The 18,955-nt window shown below is 41.9% G+C and overlaps 1 protein-coding gene across 4 annotated transcripts in view; it reads left to right on the top strand.

Annotated features, from left to right (window-relative positions):
- Window positions 1–18,955, top strand: part of IGSF11 (immunoglobulin superfamily member 11) — a 211,190-nt gene that overhangs the window by 109,166 nt on the left and 83,069 nt on the right. Inside the window, exon 1 of one of the 4 annotated variants that reach the window (XM_047725624.1) lies at window positions 18,568–18,585. The exons of the other annotated variants lie outside the window; for them this stretch is intronic. The gene's annotated coding sequence lies outside the window, so the exon portion shown is untranslated. Of the gene's footprint in view, window positions 1–18,567; window positions 18,586–18,955 lie in introns of those variants that run through there. 4 annotated transcript variants of the gene reach the window in all.

Here is an 18,955-nt window from a genome sequence, read left to right as displayed (position 1 = left end):
GTCTTGTTCTTAAACTAACATATCTAAAATTACTGTTAAATGGCTATAAAAGTTTCTAAATGTTTACTCTCAATTTCTGAACTTGCTGTCTTTTTGTAGACCCACAACAAACAATTCATGGGTTGGCATTGGTCCACTGGCCACATTTTGAGTAGCACTGCTTTCTAACATTCATCAGTTTTATAGTTTTTGCATACATAGTATTTGCTTTTCTCACAAGGCAGAGACTAGGTCCTATTTATCTTAATTATCTTGTGTTTTCCTTTATGCGACTTCTCATCCTTTGTCTTCTACCCTCCCTCCAACAGGTCTTAAAGTAGTGCATGACACAGAGTTACTAGGTAAATTTTGGTGAATGAATTAAGTGTAGCATGGTGTAGCGTTGATCTCCTTACCTTATAGTCCCATCTGGTTTGCATTTCACAACTTGGGTAGAGCTCTATATTAGTTTATGTGGACATTACTTGGAACTTCATGATGCCACGGAGAAGTTCCGCTGCGGAAGGGGCTCGCACACTCTGAAGTAGATGCAGTTGTGTTGTAATCTGTCTTAATTTCAGCAGTCTCTAAGAAATCTTGCACGCAGAACATCCCTATAGTCTTAGCACAAGTGATAAAAGAGCTCTCTGCACAAGGGGAGGAGTAAACTAGTAACACCACTGAAGCAACCTCTTAGCAAATAGGTGCTTTGAGGAGAACGTTTGCTGCTGGTTACGAATGCAATGCTTTTAATTTTCCTGGTCTTACTGACATAGCATGTGTCAGCCTTTCCGTCCTCTGGGTCTCCCCTCCTTGAGGAGACCCAGTCCTCATGTTTCCCTCTCATTCTGACTCACAGTTCATTCGTCAGGCTGTCTTTAGAATCTGCTCTTTTGAAGTTGTGTTCATCCAGTTTCAGAAGCGAAGCCTGGAGCCTACCCTCTTGCCCTGCCCCCTAGTTTTCTGCTGTGATAGAAAGAATTGGAAACTTGAATTCTAGCCCAGGCTTTGCTACTGACCACATGACTCCGGACAAGTCATACTCCTTTTAAAACTTGGGTCCTCCTTTGAAAACCCAGATTAGATTATTTCTAGGGTTTTTTTTTTTTTTTTACTCTTCCCTTTGGTCATGGGGGTCGATGTTTGCTTGTCTTGCTTTTAGTCTTTTAACTTTGACTAGTGACCCTTGTATATTATATATACACAGTGCCAGCAGTTGCCTTATTATATTGATGTTCTCTTTGCTCCCCCCCTCCCACCAGGATACTTGTAGCCTCCTCCAAGACATCTTACTCATCTTTGTTTTAGCTGCTCTTGGCCCAGGGTCTCAGTTCCTGCCCTGTTAATGTTGGGTGACATGTTAAGGTGAACTCTGGCCTTTGTTTTTGCTTCTGAGTTTTGTTTAGCAATCTGCCTACTAGGTGAGAAACCTTTCATTGGTTGCCTATTTGATACCTAATTAATATATTACAGAGCTGTTTGAAGTTGTTAATGTCATAAAGCCATTAGAGTAATGGGGATCAGTCACATGGATGTGTGAAACAGATGAGAGTTGTGGTTATTCATTCATTATTCTCCTCAGAAGTTCTCATTGATTATTAGCTTGATGAAGGGTCTGACTTGGTATTCCTGTGTCTGGGCCACGTTGGCCTCTGGCAGTGGGGAGAAAGATGGGAATTCTCGGCCCACATTCTGTCCAGCCCAGCAGGGCAACCTGCCAAGAGTCTCAAGTCACATGCCCAGTTGAGTTGCTGTTACATTTTTTCTTCCTTGTCTTTTTCAAGGCTCTTGTTGTTGGGATCTCTGCCTGGTGTCCCTGGATTGTAGCTCTTTTCCTTCTCCCAGTGGTGAGCTACAAACATTGTTTAGTAGCAGTTGCCATCTTTCCTGGGGCTGTGTTACCTCTGCTGAGTAGGCCAAGCATATTTTGTGACACCAGACTACCAGGCAGGTCTTACAGAAGTGGGGCTTTAGACTTGTTCTAGCCTTGGCTTGGAGCCGGAACTTACACATTGAGCCCACACTCCTCAGTACCCACAGACTGCCTCAGAATGTCCCCAACCTGCAGTGTGTGGTGTGTGTGGGTGGGTACAGTGTGAGAGGCAGCTCCTCCTCACCCATCTGCTGAAGGAATGATCTATGAAATAATACTCACATTTAGCTTTTCTTGTCAGGCGTTCCATTGTGCATTCTGTTTGTGGAGTTGAGCCTCTAGCCTCTGTAATAACTTTCAGATATCAGTGTACAGGCATCATGAGGAAGGTTAGTGCTTTGAGTTGTATTTGTAATGGTGGCAATGGATTAGAGCTGAGCCTCTACACATTTTCCTAGTCTGTGTGTTTATGAGGTTCACAAGAATTAGAAGTTTAGTGGATGGGTATCTAGTAGAACAAAACTAATTAATACTTAAGTTTATTGAATCACTGACCTTAACGTTCCTTAACACAGTGTTCTAAGTAACAGCCACGGTCTTAGAATGACTCCATTACCCAGAGTCTTCTGCTCTGCTGGGAAAGGTGCAAGAAAGAGAAAACTGTGAGAGAGAGAAGGAGGTGGAGGAGAACTTAGGAAATTTCCTCTTTTTTCACTTTTTGTATTTTCTTTCCATTGAATTCATCTGTTCTTTCCTTTATGGGAGGAGCACTATTGAGTGGACACAAAACCTGTATTTCAATATTGACCCCTCTGTTTTTGAGCTGTTCAACTTGGGAGACTTGATTATCTTCTCTTCTTGTACAAACAGGATACTGCCTCTACTCAACTTACATGGCAGTTTTAAACATTTAATATCATGTGAAAGTGTACGTGGCGTGGTGCACTCTTGACCTGGGGGAGACTTTATAGAGGCTCCTTTCCATTCCTGGTAAATTGAGCATACATAATATTCCTTACTATAAATCTCTCACTTGCACTCTATTGAAAACTGGGAGAAAATGTGACAAAGAGCGTCAAGTAGAAATCAAGTCATTTAGTGAAAAAAATTTAGTTCAGAGAACATTTCTTGTGTATTTCTTCTCCACTGTGAGTGGAGGTGAATCTAGCTTCCTGGAGCTCCTGGTAGTCTGATGGGTCACACAGGAATGCAGGCCTGCACTCAGTGGGGTGTGTTGGGGTGTGGAGTGTGGCTGCTTTGCTGTGCAAACACAGAGGGGGGAAGCAAGAAGAGGAGAAGGGATGGGAGAGAGGGAAAAACTCCTGAGGGAATGGATTTTTGAACTGAGGCTTCTTGAAGAAGGGAAGGACATTCCGGGCAGAGAGGACTGCATGAAGAAAGGCAAGAACGTGTTAGGTGGCACAGGAAGTGCTACTGGGTTTTCAGGTTTGCCGAGTTGTAGCAGCTGGGCGACATGCTGGTTGGTGGTGGAAGGGGCAGCTCACGGAAGGACTGTGTCCTGCTGAGAAACTTGCTTATCCCTTAGCGGAGAGTGAGGTCTATTCACCCCAAGCCTCTATTCTAGGGTGGAGCATAAGCACATTTGCATTTTCGAAGTGTCCTCTGGTGGTTCTGCACGAAATGTATCCCAGGAGACAAGATGAGTCAGGGGCAGATATGCTGAGAGGCTGGTGCGGGGATTTCAGAGGACAGATGATGAAGGCCAGAACAGAAAGAGCAAAGGGCAGAAAGGATAAAGAGGAGGCCACCAACTGAGAGCAGTTTAGGAGGTAAAATTCCTTTAGTCCTCTAGGATGACAAAAATAATCCTGGGTGAATCTCTAGGTTCTTGTCTTGGATGCACTGGAATGGAGAATAAAAGAAGGAGATCCAGTTTTGGAAAAAGATGATAGATCCGGTTTTGGACAAATTGAATTTGTTCTGCTGGAGGAATGTGACCAAGGGGAAGAAAACCAGCAAGCAAGTCAGCGTATGAGTCTAGGAGATGTAGAGCCAGAGATGTAGGTTTTCACATTAATCTTAATTGATAATAGTAATACAGGGTTAGGGTCAGGGTAAAAAAAAAAAAGGTAAAATAGTCCTTTTGTCCTTGCATTGTGACTGAGGGACAGACATAATATAACACAAATGAAGTTGTCATTAAAAATGTCTGGTAGAGGGGCACCTGGGTGGCTCAGTGGGTTAAGCCTCTGCCTTTGGCTCGGGTCATGATCTCAGGGTCCTGGGATCGAGCCCCGCATGGGGCTCTCTGCTCAGCAGTGAGCCTGCTTCCTCCTCTCTCTGCCTGCCTCTCTGCCTACTTTTGATCTCTCTCTCTCTCTCTCTCTCTCTCTGTCAAATAAATAAAATTTAAAAAAAAATGTCTGGTAGATCTCCCACCCGCTTCAATCTCAATTCTCTCCTAAATAGAGATAGAATATTGTTATCTCCCTTTTCTCTCTCAATTCCCCTAGTGTCTTTTGGTTTGAAATACTGCTTTGAAATTAAATAAGATTGGATTTTGAAGGGTCTTACATTTTAATGTGATACTTTAATAACTCTGAGCTGCATTTTAATGTAGCTCAGCATCTCTTCTGATGCCTCTGGGAGGGCTTCAAAGTAATTTATTATTATTGTTGGTGGTGGCATTGTTATTTTATCATTAGCTCTCAGACAAAAGAGTAGAGAAAATTATTAGGAAAATCTGGATGTATTCCCTGGGCTATAAGAGGGATAACTGTAAATGTCTCAGCCACAATGGTGTTTTGTCTTTTCACTTGGCGCACCTGCCTTCTCTCTCCCAGAGGTTCTGCAGTTTTAGATCAGAATCAAGGTGTTACTGAGTGACACTATTCAGATAAAGTTGTTGAAGCTCAGATTTTTTTAGATAATCTTCCACACCATCACCTTTCCCTGTTCCCATTCCCTTACCTTTTCTCAGCAAGGAGGACAGACTTCATCTTATTTCAGAGGATCTTGGGAAATCACATTCTTAGATATTCTCATTCTGTTCCTTTGTAGTCTGTGCACATTTTCCTTAAATATTTTCATGTCAATATTGAGCTTTATGGTTATCTGTCCCTTCCTATCCTCTTCCATTTGAATATACATAGAAAATCAGTGATTCTTTTCTGGCTTCCTTGAAATTATAAGTTTGTTTTTTGTTTGTTTGTTTGTTTTCCCTCCTATCCATTAAGGTAAAAAATATTCTAGGTCCAATCACTATGCTCCCCAAAATATACCTGCTAGACCCCTATATTGCTTTAGCCACGTGACCAATCACCTTTTCCATAAATAATTTTTGTACTGGGAAGTTTGCTTATACTAGAGCTCATTTAGTTACCAAAAGTTCTCCTTTATGTAACAGGGTGATACTGTGATACATTAACGAATGTGTTTTCTGTTCCTGGTATTTCCTGCTGCCCTCTGATGGTCTTATTTTTTCTGGTTATCAGGGGAAAAAAGAGACACCTCATCAGAATGCAGAGAAGAGGCAAGTGCGTAGTTTTCAAATTTCAGGAATTACAAAGTCTTGGTGTATTTACAGAACTAAATTTGGAAAAGTTAAGAAAAAAGACTTTGTAGACTAGATGAGGAAGGAGAGTCAGCTGGGGGGTTGAGGGAGCGTAGGTGTTGGCATTATGCTTGAAAGAAAGCTTTAGGAGGGTTTGATGAGTCCTAGAGCAAAGCAGACTGCTCCCTCAGACTTCAGCGCAGAAATGCAAGGCTCAGGTTTTCTGCCTTTCTGTTAAATAGGGGTTAACAAGCGCATGAAGTTTAGTCACAGAAAAAAAGAAAAAGAACAAAGTTAAGTTGTGCCTGGGTGGCTCAGCTCATTAAGTGTCCAACTCTTGGTTTCCGCTCTGGTCATAATCTCAGGGTCCTGAGATCGAGCCCGATGCTGCACTCAGCACAGAGTCCGCTTGTTCCTTTGCTTCTCCCCTGCCCGTGCATTCTTTCTCTGTCTCTAAAATAAATAAATAAAATATTAAAAAAAAAAAAAAAAGAATGAGGTTACGTTCCTTGCCTATGTGATTTGTAGAATGAAGTCATATTCACTGTCTCTGTACAGTATTGAATGCAGTAGAGGATTGCTTGCTTTGGAAGCCAGCTTGATGTGGGTTTCAGTCCCAGCCTGCCTAACAGCCTAGCCAGGCTGCTTAACCTCTCGGGGTCTGTTTCTCTCATGTTAGTAACAACCACCCGCGGGAGTGCTTCCATGCTTAGGTGGGGATGTGTGTATGGGGGATCTAGACCCCTGCCTGGATGCTCGTAAGCACTCAGAAACAACCCCCTTCACTCAGTACTACCTTTTGTTTGATTTTCTCAAGACTTACAGAATATATCTGAATACTTCTTTCATGTGATAGCCCTACAGGTATTTGAAGGTCAATATCCTAAACAGGGCCAAGCTCTGTGTCTTCCATATCTGAGAAGCAGTATCTCCTAGTGTATTCTGGAGCATGTGGCTGAATCCCAGCTAGGTCTCTTACTAGCTTGGGTAGCTTACTTAACTTGTTTGGGCCTAGATTTCCACTGTGAAGTGGGGCAGTAATAACTATCTTAGTGGTTGACTGTAGATGCAAATGAAGTTAGTGTATGTAAAGACTTGCAGCTGTGTGGTAGTTCCTTAAGTATGGAGTAAGCACCTGGTCAGACAGAGACAATGCTGCTTGTTCACCTAGTTCTGTTTTATTTTCCTCTTGGAGCCAGACCAAAGCTTCATTTTCCTGCATTTGTTGCAGTTAGTTTGGGACATGCATGTGTTCTAACGGTAGATTTCAATGAGGGTGACAGAGTGTGGGTAGTGGAGACCCACATGTTGAGATGAGGGAATCACAAGGTGGTACGAGACGCGGTTCCTGAGTCACGGTTTGGAAGAGAGCTACTGGATCCATCAAGGAGGCTGTGTGAGCATGAAAGAAATGTATAAAGCTGCTGAGGTTTCAGAGTCGATGTGCTATGGAGGCATAATCTAGCCTGTGTGGATTAGTACAGTATGGCTATTGTTATTATTAGTTATTGGATGAACACCAACGGGAAGACACTGTTGAGGAGTCAGTTTTAGTAGAGGCCCTTTTAATGAAGATATTAAGAAGGAGAGAAGAGGGGATTTTATTAAGGAAACAAACAGGGTTAGGATTAACTTTTCTTTTTGAAAGGGGGTTCATGTAAATTCATGTCTAGGTGATACAATTCTTAACCTTTCTTTTTCTTGCCCTGTATTCTAGAAAAGAAATTTATTTGTTTTTAATCTTCTTAAACCTTGTTGAACTTCAAGCAGGTGTGTATTCTGGAATGGTAATTAATAATTTTATTAGTGACTGAATTACATGGAGGCAGAGGATAAAACCTGGGCCATCTATAAATAGGGTGAAGTGATCCTTGAGGTAAAGCCTGCAGAGTGACAAAGAGTGCCAGCCATTCTTCTGGTCTCTGCTTCCTGGGCACACCACACAAAATGGTAAATGGATTTGGTTTTTGGAACAAGTTTTCAGGTATCTTTAAACACTTACCTCAAGAAAATAGTGCTTCTGAAAATGTTTTCCTTACTGTTTCCCTCTTTTCACTTATTAATTTTTCAGGTATTTCTCGGATTGTCATTATGAAAATGGGCAAAGAAATTCTAAAGTGTAAGAAAATTAGTATAAGTATAGTCAAGTATTAAGGTGACTTCGAGATCTAAGCAGAACAGTTTCATTTATTAATGGAAATTGATAAGTGAAAAAAATATTTGGCCCATGGCATTATTGGATCAGTGGTCACATATCACATATGTTCACTTCATGTTACCCTAATGCCTGCTTTTGAGAAAATAAGACCATGCAAACAAATGTTCCCCCAATTTTTTTTAAACAGCAAAAAATTTGTATAGTGCTGCATTGGTGTGGCTGATAAAATTCAGTGCCTATTTTTTTCTACAAGGAGTAGTATTTTCTGATCCTGACATTGGAGTGTTACATTATGTGGGGAAGAAAGCATAGAACCTCCTACGATTTGCAGTTTTCAGAGATCTCCTTGTCCACTGTGGAGTGCCATGGCAGTAGGAGTGTTCATACACACCAATGATCTGGATGGAGATGATCTTAGAAATGAAGTGAGAGGCTTATCTCTTTGGGGACTGGGGGTGGCCTAGATCTAGTTTTCAGAATATCGTCTAGCTTCAGGCAGAAAGGAAAAGTTTGATTTTATCTCTTGTTTTACTAGAGTCAGAACTTGTGTTCTTTGTTCTTGTACACAGTTTCTGTCATGGCACGGAGGCTTTCTTGTAGCCCCCCGACCAGAGCAACTGTAGTAGATGCTCCTCCCAGAGCCCTGGCAGTCCAGTGATGATGGTGATTTCTGGGGTCACGACTTAGGGATTTCCTGTGCACAAGATTCTGACAGTACCAGTAATAGCATGAGGTTTGAAAGGATAACCAAATCTGAACCAATTATTACCATTAGCCAGAAGACAGAAGTTGAGAAAACAAACTTACTTTGAAGGGTAAGACATTGACTTTTTGTTGCTAGGCCCAAACTACAGACACTCCCGCCCCATCTCTATTTGAAAGAATCCATCTTTGAGATTATGGGGCAGGTTCGTGGAAGTATATGATGTATTACATAAACTCTGACAAAAGCTTTCTATTTGTTCAGCAGGGGTACAAATTTATCTCTGTTATATATAGTAACAGAAACCAACATGAAGTGAACAAATTTTGTTTTTAAGGAAAGCTACTATTGGAGAAAATAGAAAAGTGGGATAACGTTCTTTAAAACATAGATTTGGCTTTGTGAACAAAATAATTTTTTTTTTCATGGCAAACTTCCTTCAATAAGAGGAGAGAGAGGAGCATTTCTTCTCTGTCACATTTAATCTGTAGCCATCTGCTGCTGTATCTCATTATGTTCTTCATGTAATTAGAGCAATTAGGAGGAAGCTTGCACTATATATTGGTCTTGGAATGAGGGTTGAGCTATTTGCAGGCTTATTTTGAAAGACTGGAGATTAATGGCCTAATCTTTTAGGTAAACTGATGGAAACTGAAAAGTGTTTAAGCTGGTAAAAGAATAAGGGCAATTTTTTCTCTTATCTGTGATGTTGCCTTCTAATCACCATGGTAACTAGGTATCTCGACAAGTAAATTTTTAATAAGGTTAACTCAAAAGATGATAGAAAAGAAAGATTGTAGAAGAGAAGAGAAGGGATGGACCATGTGGTGTGGAAGTCGTGGTGAAAAGCTCTCTGCAGAATTTCGACCCTGAGCTGGATGGAAGGAGGGAGTGGAGAAAAGGAGCAAGGAGAAGGAAGAGAGACAGCATTAATCAGAGATGTGCAAAACTCTCTTAGGGAAAGCCAGTCACAAGAATGTGGTTTGAACACTGAAGAAGGGCAAAGGGAGTAGGTGCCATAACCATAACAGGATGGGATCCTTTGGGTAGGACGCCGGTGCCACTCCACACACCCACCTGGCATTAATGAGCATTCCACATCCTGAAAGGGGCTTCTTGTAAGGGCTGACAGTTCTTCCTTCCCGCTCTGTCTCCTTCTCTGCCTTCTTCGTCTTCATTACAATTGCCAATGCATTAATAATAAATAATAATAATTAATAATAATATTATTAACATGTTGCCAGTAACTCAATTATTGCATTATTTTTCCCACTGATCTTTCTTGTTATTATTTACTCCCTTTCAACCTTCCTTTGGCCACCAAATACATTTTCATGAAGTATCATTTCATCTTTGTCTCTTTTTTATTCACGTGCTTTTAGTAAAGGCTCTGTATTGCCCCCAATGCCAGACTTCTTATCCTGCCATTCAGGGTCCCCCAAAGGGAGCCTGACCGACGTTACCACTCTTAGCTCTTCTGCTTGCACCGTTCCCGGCTAGTCTCCTGTCTTCCCTCAATCAAACTGTTTCATGTCCTGTCTCTTCTGTTGCTTCTCTGCACATGCTGTTGCTATTGTCTGAAAACCCCCTTGTTTCTCTAAGTCCTAAATCCTTTAAGGTCTAACTCAGTCCCTCACTATCCTAATGATTTTCTACCACTGTTGTCTCTTACATGTACAGTCACTAGTCCTCACAGTGCTCAGAATGGTTTTGAGTAGTGCAGTGGATGCAGAAAAGCTGGTAGTGATCGAACCACAGGCCTGGAGGAGTGGAAGAGATTTTAGAGATCAAGATGACCCATCTTGTTTTGAATTTCAAATAGTGGTAGCACTGGGTCTTGGGGAACTCACACAGACAAGTCAGCTTAAAGAAATGAGTTGAGTCTTTATTTTGTTTCTTTTTTTAATCTGCGTTCAGAGTCCTGGTATTACTGAATTCTACCATGCTCAGGCAATTGATAGAGAAAGCCATTTTCTCCACTTTCGAAGGGATTTATCCTGGATGCATTGAATGTGTTTAGCTTCTGGGTCTGTGCCCAGTGCTGTATGCATGGAACAGTTAATTCTAGGGGCTATCCATGCTCTACTCTATTTAGACTTGGACTCATTTATGTGTGCCAGGCCACTGCTGAGCTTGGCACATGCTGGTGGCCAGGAGAGGCCCGCTTGCCTCTGTGCATATGACAAGTGCAGCTCCTGCTGGGTAGGGCATATGCCTGGGTGAGAGATCCTGCCTGAGAGAGTATCAGAAAGAACAAAACCCTGGGGATAAGGGACTGAAAGGGAGGGTAAGAACAGAAAGAAAAGGAGGAATTGACAATAGAGGGAATAGGCATGCACCTTCTTGAAGGAGACAGCCAGAGAGAGCAGGGTTTTGATGTCTTTCACAGTGTAATGCATCTTTACCTAGTTCTTAGCATCACCTGGAGGCTGCTGACTTCAATCTTTTAATTAATTTATGGCATGACTTATGCCTTATCCCAACTCTGCTTGAAGAAGGTGTTAATTCTTTATTAAAGGTGTCCATATTTTAGTTCTCCAGGGGTTACTGAACTCCTTAATTTGCTTGTAGTTTATGACACTGAGACCCTGGTCTACATAACTGCAACTGTTCCATTTGTCCTTGAATTATAGCCCCCCAAGCATTCAGTGATAGCTTTTATAAATTCAATAATGCCACCTGCCTGGAATGAATAAGATATAACCGTCCAGCCTGACATCCATATTTAATGTTTTAGGCACACGGTTCGTTGCTTCAAAACCTCAGGTGTACAAGGTGTCAGGATGTGCACAGACTATGCCATCTACCCGTTCAGCACTATCTGGTCTAAAAAATGTCAACTTTCTTGCCTTCATGGAGCTTCTGTTTTAGCAGGGAGAGACAGACAAACAACATTGAGCATGATAAATACAATGTGTAGTATGTTAGGAGGTGATAAGTACACTGGGAACCAGAAAACCTGAGAACAGTGAGAGGGTGGCTTACAAATATGTGAATGGGACTGTAGTTTAACATTTTCCATTTGAATACATATAAACCTCATATTTAAACTAATGTCATTTGAAGAGATTGTGCCTTTTCATAGGTTTAGATTATAGGACCATGAGGAGTCAGGCATTCAGATTCTGGTTTCTAGATCTTAGAGGAGTGATTGGCGATTTAGTCCTGGCCATTAATCCTGGCCATTTGGGGCTGGAGACAAGGATAAGAATGAACTGAAAAATCTCCGGTCTAAATCAAAATTTAGTGAGAAGAAGCTCCAAAGGAGAGAAAACACTGAATTCCCTCTTTCTGTTCTCATGGACTTGGGATTTCTCCTTAAAGATAGAAATGCATCTTGTTCTAGTATTTGTTTTCAGTATACAACAAGCATAATTTGAGTTTTAGGTGGCTTTGACAAAATAGCTTATTGAAGAGATTTAAATGTTATTTGGGGAACACGTTATTTTATACATGCCATTCTTCACGTTTTATTTATACACTAAATGCTCACTTGCCAGGGACGGCCTAAAAGGGTGGTGAGTGGAGAAAGGGTAGGTTTCCTTCATCTACTCACTATCCTTTCACATCTTTTATTTCACTTTATTTATTTATTTATTTATTTATTTATTTATTTATTTATTTCTTCCAGTCGCTCCTTTTTTTTTTTTTTTAAAGGTTTTATTTATTTATTTGACAGAGAGAGATCACAAGTAGACGGAGAGGCAGGCAGAGAGAGAGGGAAGCAGGCTCCCCGCTGAGCAGAGAGCCCGATGTAGGACTCGATCCCAGGACCCTGAGATCATGACCTGAGCCGAAGGCATCGGCTTAACCCACTGAGCCACCCAGGTGCCCCCCAGTCGCTCCTTTTTAGGATAATCAGTGTTACTGAAATGAAGAAATGCATCTCAGAATTAAGATCAAACAACAGGGCCTGACATGATTCTGGATTTTTGATGTTCTATTTTTCATGTGCACACATAAACCTTAAATGTTTTCCTTTGGGTATTTATTACGGAATTTTCACTCCCTGAAGTTTGTTAATCTGACTGACGCCGACCTAATAATTTATAATGCGAATATCTCTCTCTGCTCGCCGCTCTCTGCTCCCAACGACACAGCATGCCCTAAGTGCTGGTAGTATCCTTCAGTCTTTCCAGTGCTTTTTGCCCTTTAGCACAGTGAGTGATTCTTCCTCACGTGTTTTCCGGTTATCATTGGGGCACAAAGTTAGTTAGTGAGGGAGCAGGAGGTGCATCTGTCTGTTCCAAGGCCCGCCGAGCAGCCTTGGGCTTTGGACGCCTGTGTACAGCTGGGCCCAGCACTTGCTGGTGTCAGCATTACCGCTGCTGTTCTGCTTCCGCAGCCCAAGTGCTGCAGAGACACCGTGGCGTTATGCTCTGTCTGTTTCTCAAAGAATACACGGCCTAGGTACCTGTTTGTACAAAAGAAGGGACCATTTAGTAGAGAAGTGTGAATGGAAGGGTGTATTTTGGTCTTCGAAAATTTTAAATACTCTCTTTTAAAAGTTCAGTTGTGCTTTCCCTTTCATAAACTATTTGAAATCCGATAGTATTGAAAACCATAGTAGTGAGTGTGTTACTGAGAAACATCTTAGTCCCTGCAGTACCAGCTCCTAGAATACATATTGAGTCCTTTTTGCTAGTATTTAAAATACTAGCCCTTTTTGCTAGCTTTTTGCTAGTATTTAAAATGTCAGAGAGTATTTTTGATGATTTAAAGTCATCACCTTGAACCAGAAATACCTATGTGAATGTAATTCAAACCAAATTTAGAACCTTTCCACTCTAAATTGGCTTCTGTTTTGATAATGCCATTATTTTTCTTATTGCAAAGGCTGGAAATGATGGATTGCTTTTATTTTTTATTTTTTGCTTTTTTATTCAGCATCCTCTACTTCTGTCAGGCATTCCTGACAGTTTATTATTTTTGTATCTCCAAGCTTACCCATTTTATTCTCTATTCCCAAAGATCCCCTGGTTCAGGTCCTCTTTACCTCCTACCTAGTTTGATGTGAGAATGTTTGAGATATTAACCAGTTTTTTCTTATATTCCCTTTGTCTAATTTGGTGGTCTGAATGATTTTTAAAGGAAAAGACAAACATTCTAATCCCGTACCATGAAGGAATCCACAAATTCTTGTGAATTTTAGAAGTCAAGTCCCAGGCATAAAGGGAATTGGTCTGGAGGATTCCAAGTCAGTCTTCCTATCCTCAGAAGTCTCGGGTTTCGAATGGTGGCTCTGTTAAGAGAACAGGACACATGGCCACGGGAACTCTCTGTCTGGTTGGTCCTGAGAGAGCTTTGCTGGTTTCAACTGCAAGGATGACTTAGGGCAGCAAGGAGATGCCTGCATGGTGGAAGGGCATGGATGTCACCCAGAGAGAGCCGACTTGCAGGAGGCTTGTGGAGGACGAAGCGAATGAGGGAAGGATCTGGAGGGACCAGCTCATGGAAGAGCTTCAAGATGTTTGCAGGGATAAATGACCCCAACCCCTCCTGTCCCTACACTCTCTAAATCTAGCATTTTGTAATCTTCTGTTATTTAGATGTAACCCTTGAGAAAGAGGAAGCCAGAAATTGGTTGAGATTACTTTGAATTGACTATAATTTAGTTTTTACTGTTAGTGGAATGGGAGCCTTAAAATGGAAATTAAGCACAATTATACAGAACTAAACTGTGATTTCTTCTACACATAAGTTTGTGCTTTGTAGGGGTTCCTTTGCACTGGTTCCTTTCCAGGGCTGCCTTTCCAGTCTTGCTGCTCTTGGTGGAGGAATCTACCATGGCAATTCGTGGTACATGACCTGGCTATCCAGATTTTTTGTAGTCAGGCTCTGCCTCGATGTTTCCCACTGGTCTCCCCGACTCGAACCTCTCACTTAGAAAGTCCACTTTCCTCACCAGCCCATCAGCTTCCTGTCTGCCAGATGACTTTCCAACTTCCCACCCAGCCGTTCTCTCTTTGCTTGTATTTTTCCTCCTTACTTATATTCAGACAGGGATGGTCCCCCTTCTCTTTCTTTGCTGGTCTAAATCCTACACTTCTTCAAGGTTCAGCCCAGATTATGCTACTTTTTTTTTTTTTTTTTAAGATTTTATTTATTGGGACACCTGGGTGGCTCAGTTGGTTAAGCAGCTGCCTTTGGCTCAGGTCCTGATCCCAGCGTCCTGGGATCGAGTCCCGCATCGGGCTCCTTGCTCGTCAGGGAACCTGCTTCTCCCTCTGCCTCTGCCTGCCATTCTGTCTGCCTGTGCTTGCTCTCTCTCCCTCTCTCTCTCTGACAAATAAATAAATAAAATCTTTAAAAAAAAAAGATTTTATTTATTTATTTGACAGACAGAGATCACAAGTAGGCAGAGAAGCAGGCAGAGAGAGAGAGAGGGGGAAGCAGGCTCCCCGCTGAGCAGAGAGCCCTATGCCGGGCTTGATCCCAGGACCCTGGGATCATGACCTGAGCCTAAGGCAGAGGCTTTAATCCACTGAGCCACCCAGGTGTCCCAGATTATGCTACTTTTAAAAACCTCTATTTTTAGATTCATAATGGTGTTGGTTTAAAAAAAAAATTACAGTGCCGCTCAGCGCTTAGTTACGTAGAGTTATTTGTTTCTTGGTTTTTGTTCTGCAGCCATAGTTTTTGGGGTTTTTTTAATCCAACTAGATGATAAGCTTCTTAGGAATATGGGCCATGCACCCATATTTTTCTTACATTCTCTGGAATGCTAGCACATGGTGGGCATAGAGTAGATAATGATGATTATTTGTTAATTAATAAGCTAGAAACCATTGTTATTTACATTATGTAGGAGACGAATTTTATCTTTATCTGTTTTATTCTTTATATATTTCTGTATCCCTTCCACTCTGGTAGTTAAAGAAACAAGCAGTGGGTGGATGTACTGTGCATGTCTCTGAAAAGTAAAACAAAGCTGATTTCCTCTATTTTTGGAAAGCTTGATGGTGCTCATTTTTCAAGTGTCACTTAAAAATGGGTAGCTCAGTAAGTATTCTGTGTATTTCTAATGCAGCGGTGTACTTTGGTAGAAAGGCCTTTGGAATATAGGCCTCGCAGGTTTAGCATCTTTAGTTAACACGCCAAGTTATTGAGGGGATAAAGAAAGCTAATGATCTGTCTTATTTAATTTTTTTAGTTATGAAACATTATCTTATATTAGAGTCCCCTTTTGACACAACTTCAATAAACAATTTTGTCACAGATTTTAGTTCTGTGTTTCACTCATTTGCTTGAAAGAAACTCAGCTGTTTTCCTGCTCTGTTCTGTAGTTTCTTTCTTATTTGATATTAGGAGGCTTGTCATAGCAGGTCCTCCTTCATTAGGTTTTAGAGAGGCTGGATCTTCTTTTCCCATGTTATTTCCCTGGCTATAATGATCCCCTGAAGGCCCAGGGCAGGCAGAAAACCTGGGGAAGGAAGGAGCTGAAACCTGAGAGGCTTCAGGTGCCCAGGGATGCTATCCTGTTCCTCTGTCCTCCCCTCCCCCAACAATACATTGGTTTTCCGCTGTCCCACTGCAGAACATAGAACCTATTTTGCAGAAGGAGGTCCTATGTCTCTTTTTGGGAATGACCTATAAAACAAGTATCCTTTTTCATATATAAAAATATATAGTGCATCTAATATTTTTAAATCCTGAAATGATCCCTTACAAGTAATTTGAACTTTATAATATTCTGCTTGTAAGGCAATCTTATCAGAGGTGCTTTTTTATTAAGCTCTCAAAAAATTACACAAAACACACACACACACACACACACACACACACACACACACACACACTTCCCTACTGGAAAGTCTGTCACAGGTTATTAGAGAGTGTGTCCTTATTGTGGGAATAATAAGAAAGAACAGGCATTAATTTTGGGGGGGGAATCCTTTCCTCATTCAGTAGTGCTGCTTGCCAATGCATAATCAAAAAATAAATAGAGGGGCACCTGGGTGGCTCAGTGGGTTAAAGCTTCTGCCTTTGGCTCAGGTCATGATCTCAGGGTCCTGGGATTGAGCCCCGCATCAGGCTCTCTGCATGGTGGGGAGCCTGTTTCCCCTCTCTGTCTCAGCCTGCCTCTCTGTGTACTTGTGATCTCTGTCAAATAAATACATATAATTTAAAAAATAAATAAATAAATAGAAAAACTTCTATGAAGAAAAAGCAGTACAACTCTATTTGTTCACTTGCTTGCTCGTTCATTTATTTATTTCACGTTTCAGTAAATGCCGATGAGAAAAAAGGACCTGGTGCTTGAGACAAAATGCCTAGGGGGCCTTTCTGGAGGGGTCTTTAAGGCGGTGCTGTCTCAGTGGAGACCTGGAAAGTTAGGAGGAATTAGAGAGTGAATGAGGTGAGGAAGGTGGATACTGCTGGGCACATTGGAGTCCCTGAGGGCTGGACCTGAAGCACAGCAACTGAGGGTAAGAGTAGCAGGAGAAGGAGGCAGCTGCCCTTAGAAATGCTCATATTTAATTTTTAAAAGGTGATTTGGGGGTTCATATTTGACAAATAGCTGTGGCAAGTGAAATGGTTTGTTGGGCACAATTTGCTGAAGCAGTAGATTCCTATGTAGTCATACCGAACTCCTCACAGAGACTGAAAGAAGACCACAGGAGAAATGTAACACAGATCATACTGTGATCAGTGGCTTTTAGAAATTTTTCTTCTTTTACTGACAAATAATGAGTGGAATACCTCGGTATTCACTTGACAAATTTCATTCTTATGTATAGTTGTCTTTTTGATTTGGCATTCCCCTGTGTTTAGGAACCTTTAGAACACGTCTTACCTCACTAAGACTATAAGAGTATACTGAGTTAGAGGCCTCCTTCAGTCCTGAGTTAACTTCAGAGCATGCATCTTTTTCTTCTCCGTTCTCCTTTCCCTGCCTTGGCTTCTCTGTTAGGTAGGATCACCGAGGGTGGTGGGCGCAGCTGTCTCTTCCACGTGTGGTGCCCTGTTAGCGCCTCCCATGAGGGCACAACCCTGTGCACCCAGGGATGTCTGGAAATGCAAGTCAGACAAAGGGACAGGGATCCTGGGCTGGCTTGGGTAAGCTGAGGGATGTCCGGTTTATGAAGGGATAAATTAGATAGAAAGGGCAGGAGGTGGCATGTTATTTTTCAGTTGACTATCTTAAATCTGAATCTGGTCCTTATTCATGTAATCTGGCTGCTTTTGATTTGGGCAAATATATAATCTTTGATATACTGTCTTAATGCTCCCTCTGTTCTGACTTGAGTCTGGAAATCCTTACATACGTCATAGGAGATAATATGATACAGAGGTGAAAGGTGCCTTTTTAATTCTGTTCCTCTAGGAAGCACATTGCCAGATGCTTGATAAAGAAAGGGGAAGGAAGGTTGGATGTCTTTTGGTAGACTTACCCAATCATTTCTGATTTTTAACTTGTGTAGAATATAATTAAGATAAATCAAATAACTCGTCTGAAGGTGCTGTGGTATAGGGAAAGCAGTGTGCAGTCAGGGGCTTTTTAACACCTTTGCTCTTCCACAAAGTAGCTTCGTGATTTTGGACTGAATACTTAGCTTTCCTGAGCTGTTTCCTCATGTGTGCAATGGAGATGGCAATACCTGCTTCATTAAGGTCTTTCGTGAGCATATTAGGATAACATGCGAAAGTGCCTGGCATGGGGTGCACGGTCCCTAACCTTCAAATGAATTTAATGATTTAATTGTTCAGCACATATGTGTGCAAGGTTAAGTATGCTGGTGAGCTATGCCGGGCTCCTGCCTTCCAGCCCTTTATAGTTCACTAATTTTAAGACCAGCCCTCGGGGCGCCTGGGTGGCTCAGTGGGTTAAGCCGCTGCCTTCGGCTCGGGTCATGGTCTCGGGGTCCTGGGATCGAGCCCCGCATCGGGCTCTCTGCTCGGCAGGGAGCCTGCTTCCTCCTCTCTCTCTACCTGCCTCTCTGCCTGCTTGTGATCTCTCTGTCAAGTGAATAAATAAAATCTTTAAAAAAAAAAAAAAAAAAAAAAGACCAGCCCTCTTAGAGTTGCTCCATTCATTGTTGGAAAAGCACCAGTGGTGCCATTTCTGCTCTATGCTTTGAATCAGTGGCCAGACTGGTGGTCGTTCTCAGGGTCCTGCATCAGATGGTGGACCACGTGACAGGAAGCTCACTGTATCGCTGCCCTGCTGGACCACCCGTGATCAGGGAATGCGAGAATTGTCCTGGTTTGGCTGCTACCCAGGCTGGTGATGCGGGGTGTGTCCACCAGAATCAGGAAGGGTGGAAGACAGCCCGCACAACCACATAGCAGTCCCTCAGCTTGTGGATATTGTTTGGGGAAAACCATGATGAGCTCTGAACATGGGGCTTGGAGAGGTAAAATTTACCAAGAGGGGAGGCTTCTGATACTGCTTTTGTATTACTCATGCTGCATTTTGTGTAAAAAAGGAGATAGTGTTTTGGTGCGCTGAAATGGGTTCAGGTTGTGTTTGTATCATAGTTGTTTCTTGGATTGGCTACTACTGCAATTCTGTCCATGAAATTCCTCTTACTTTTCTATTTTATTATCCTTTCTGTGACCTTCTTCTTCCCCTTTCTTAATCTTCTGGTTTGGTCTTTTCTGAATGCTGCAAACTTTTCTACACCCACAACTCATCCCCTCAGCGGCTGAGGATAAAGTGAGTTGGCCTTTCCTCATCTTTCTTCCATCTCTCTAAAATGACGCTTCTATTGCTATGCAGTAACA

Source organism: Lutra lutra, chromosome 1, assembly GCF_902655055.1.
Source record: "Lutra lutra chromosome 1, mLutLut1.2, whole genome shotgun sequence".
Classification (NCBI taxonomy): Eukaryota; Metazoa; Chordata; class Mammalia; order Carnivora; family Mustelidae; genus Lutra; species Lutra lutra.
Note: the sequence above shows the minus strand (reverse complement) of the source record. Positions and strands in the feature narration are given on the sequence as shown.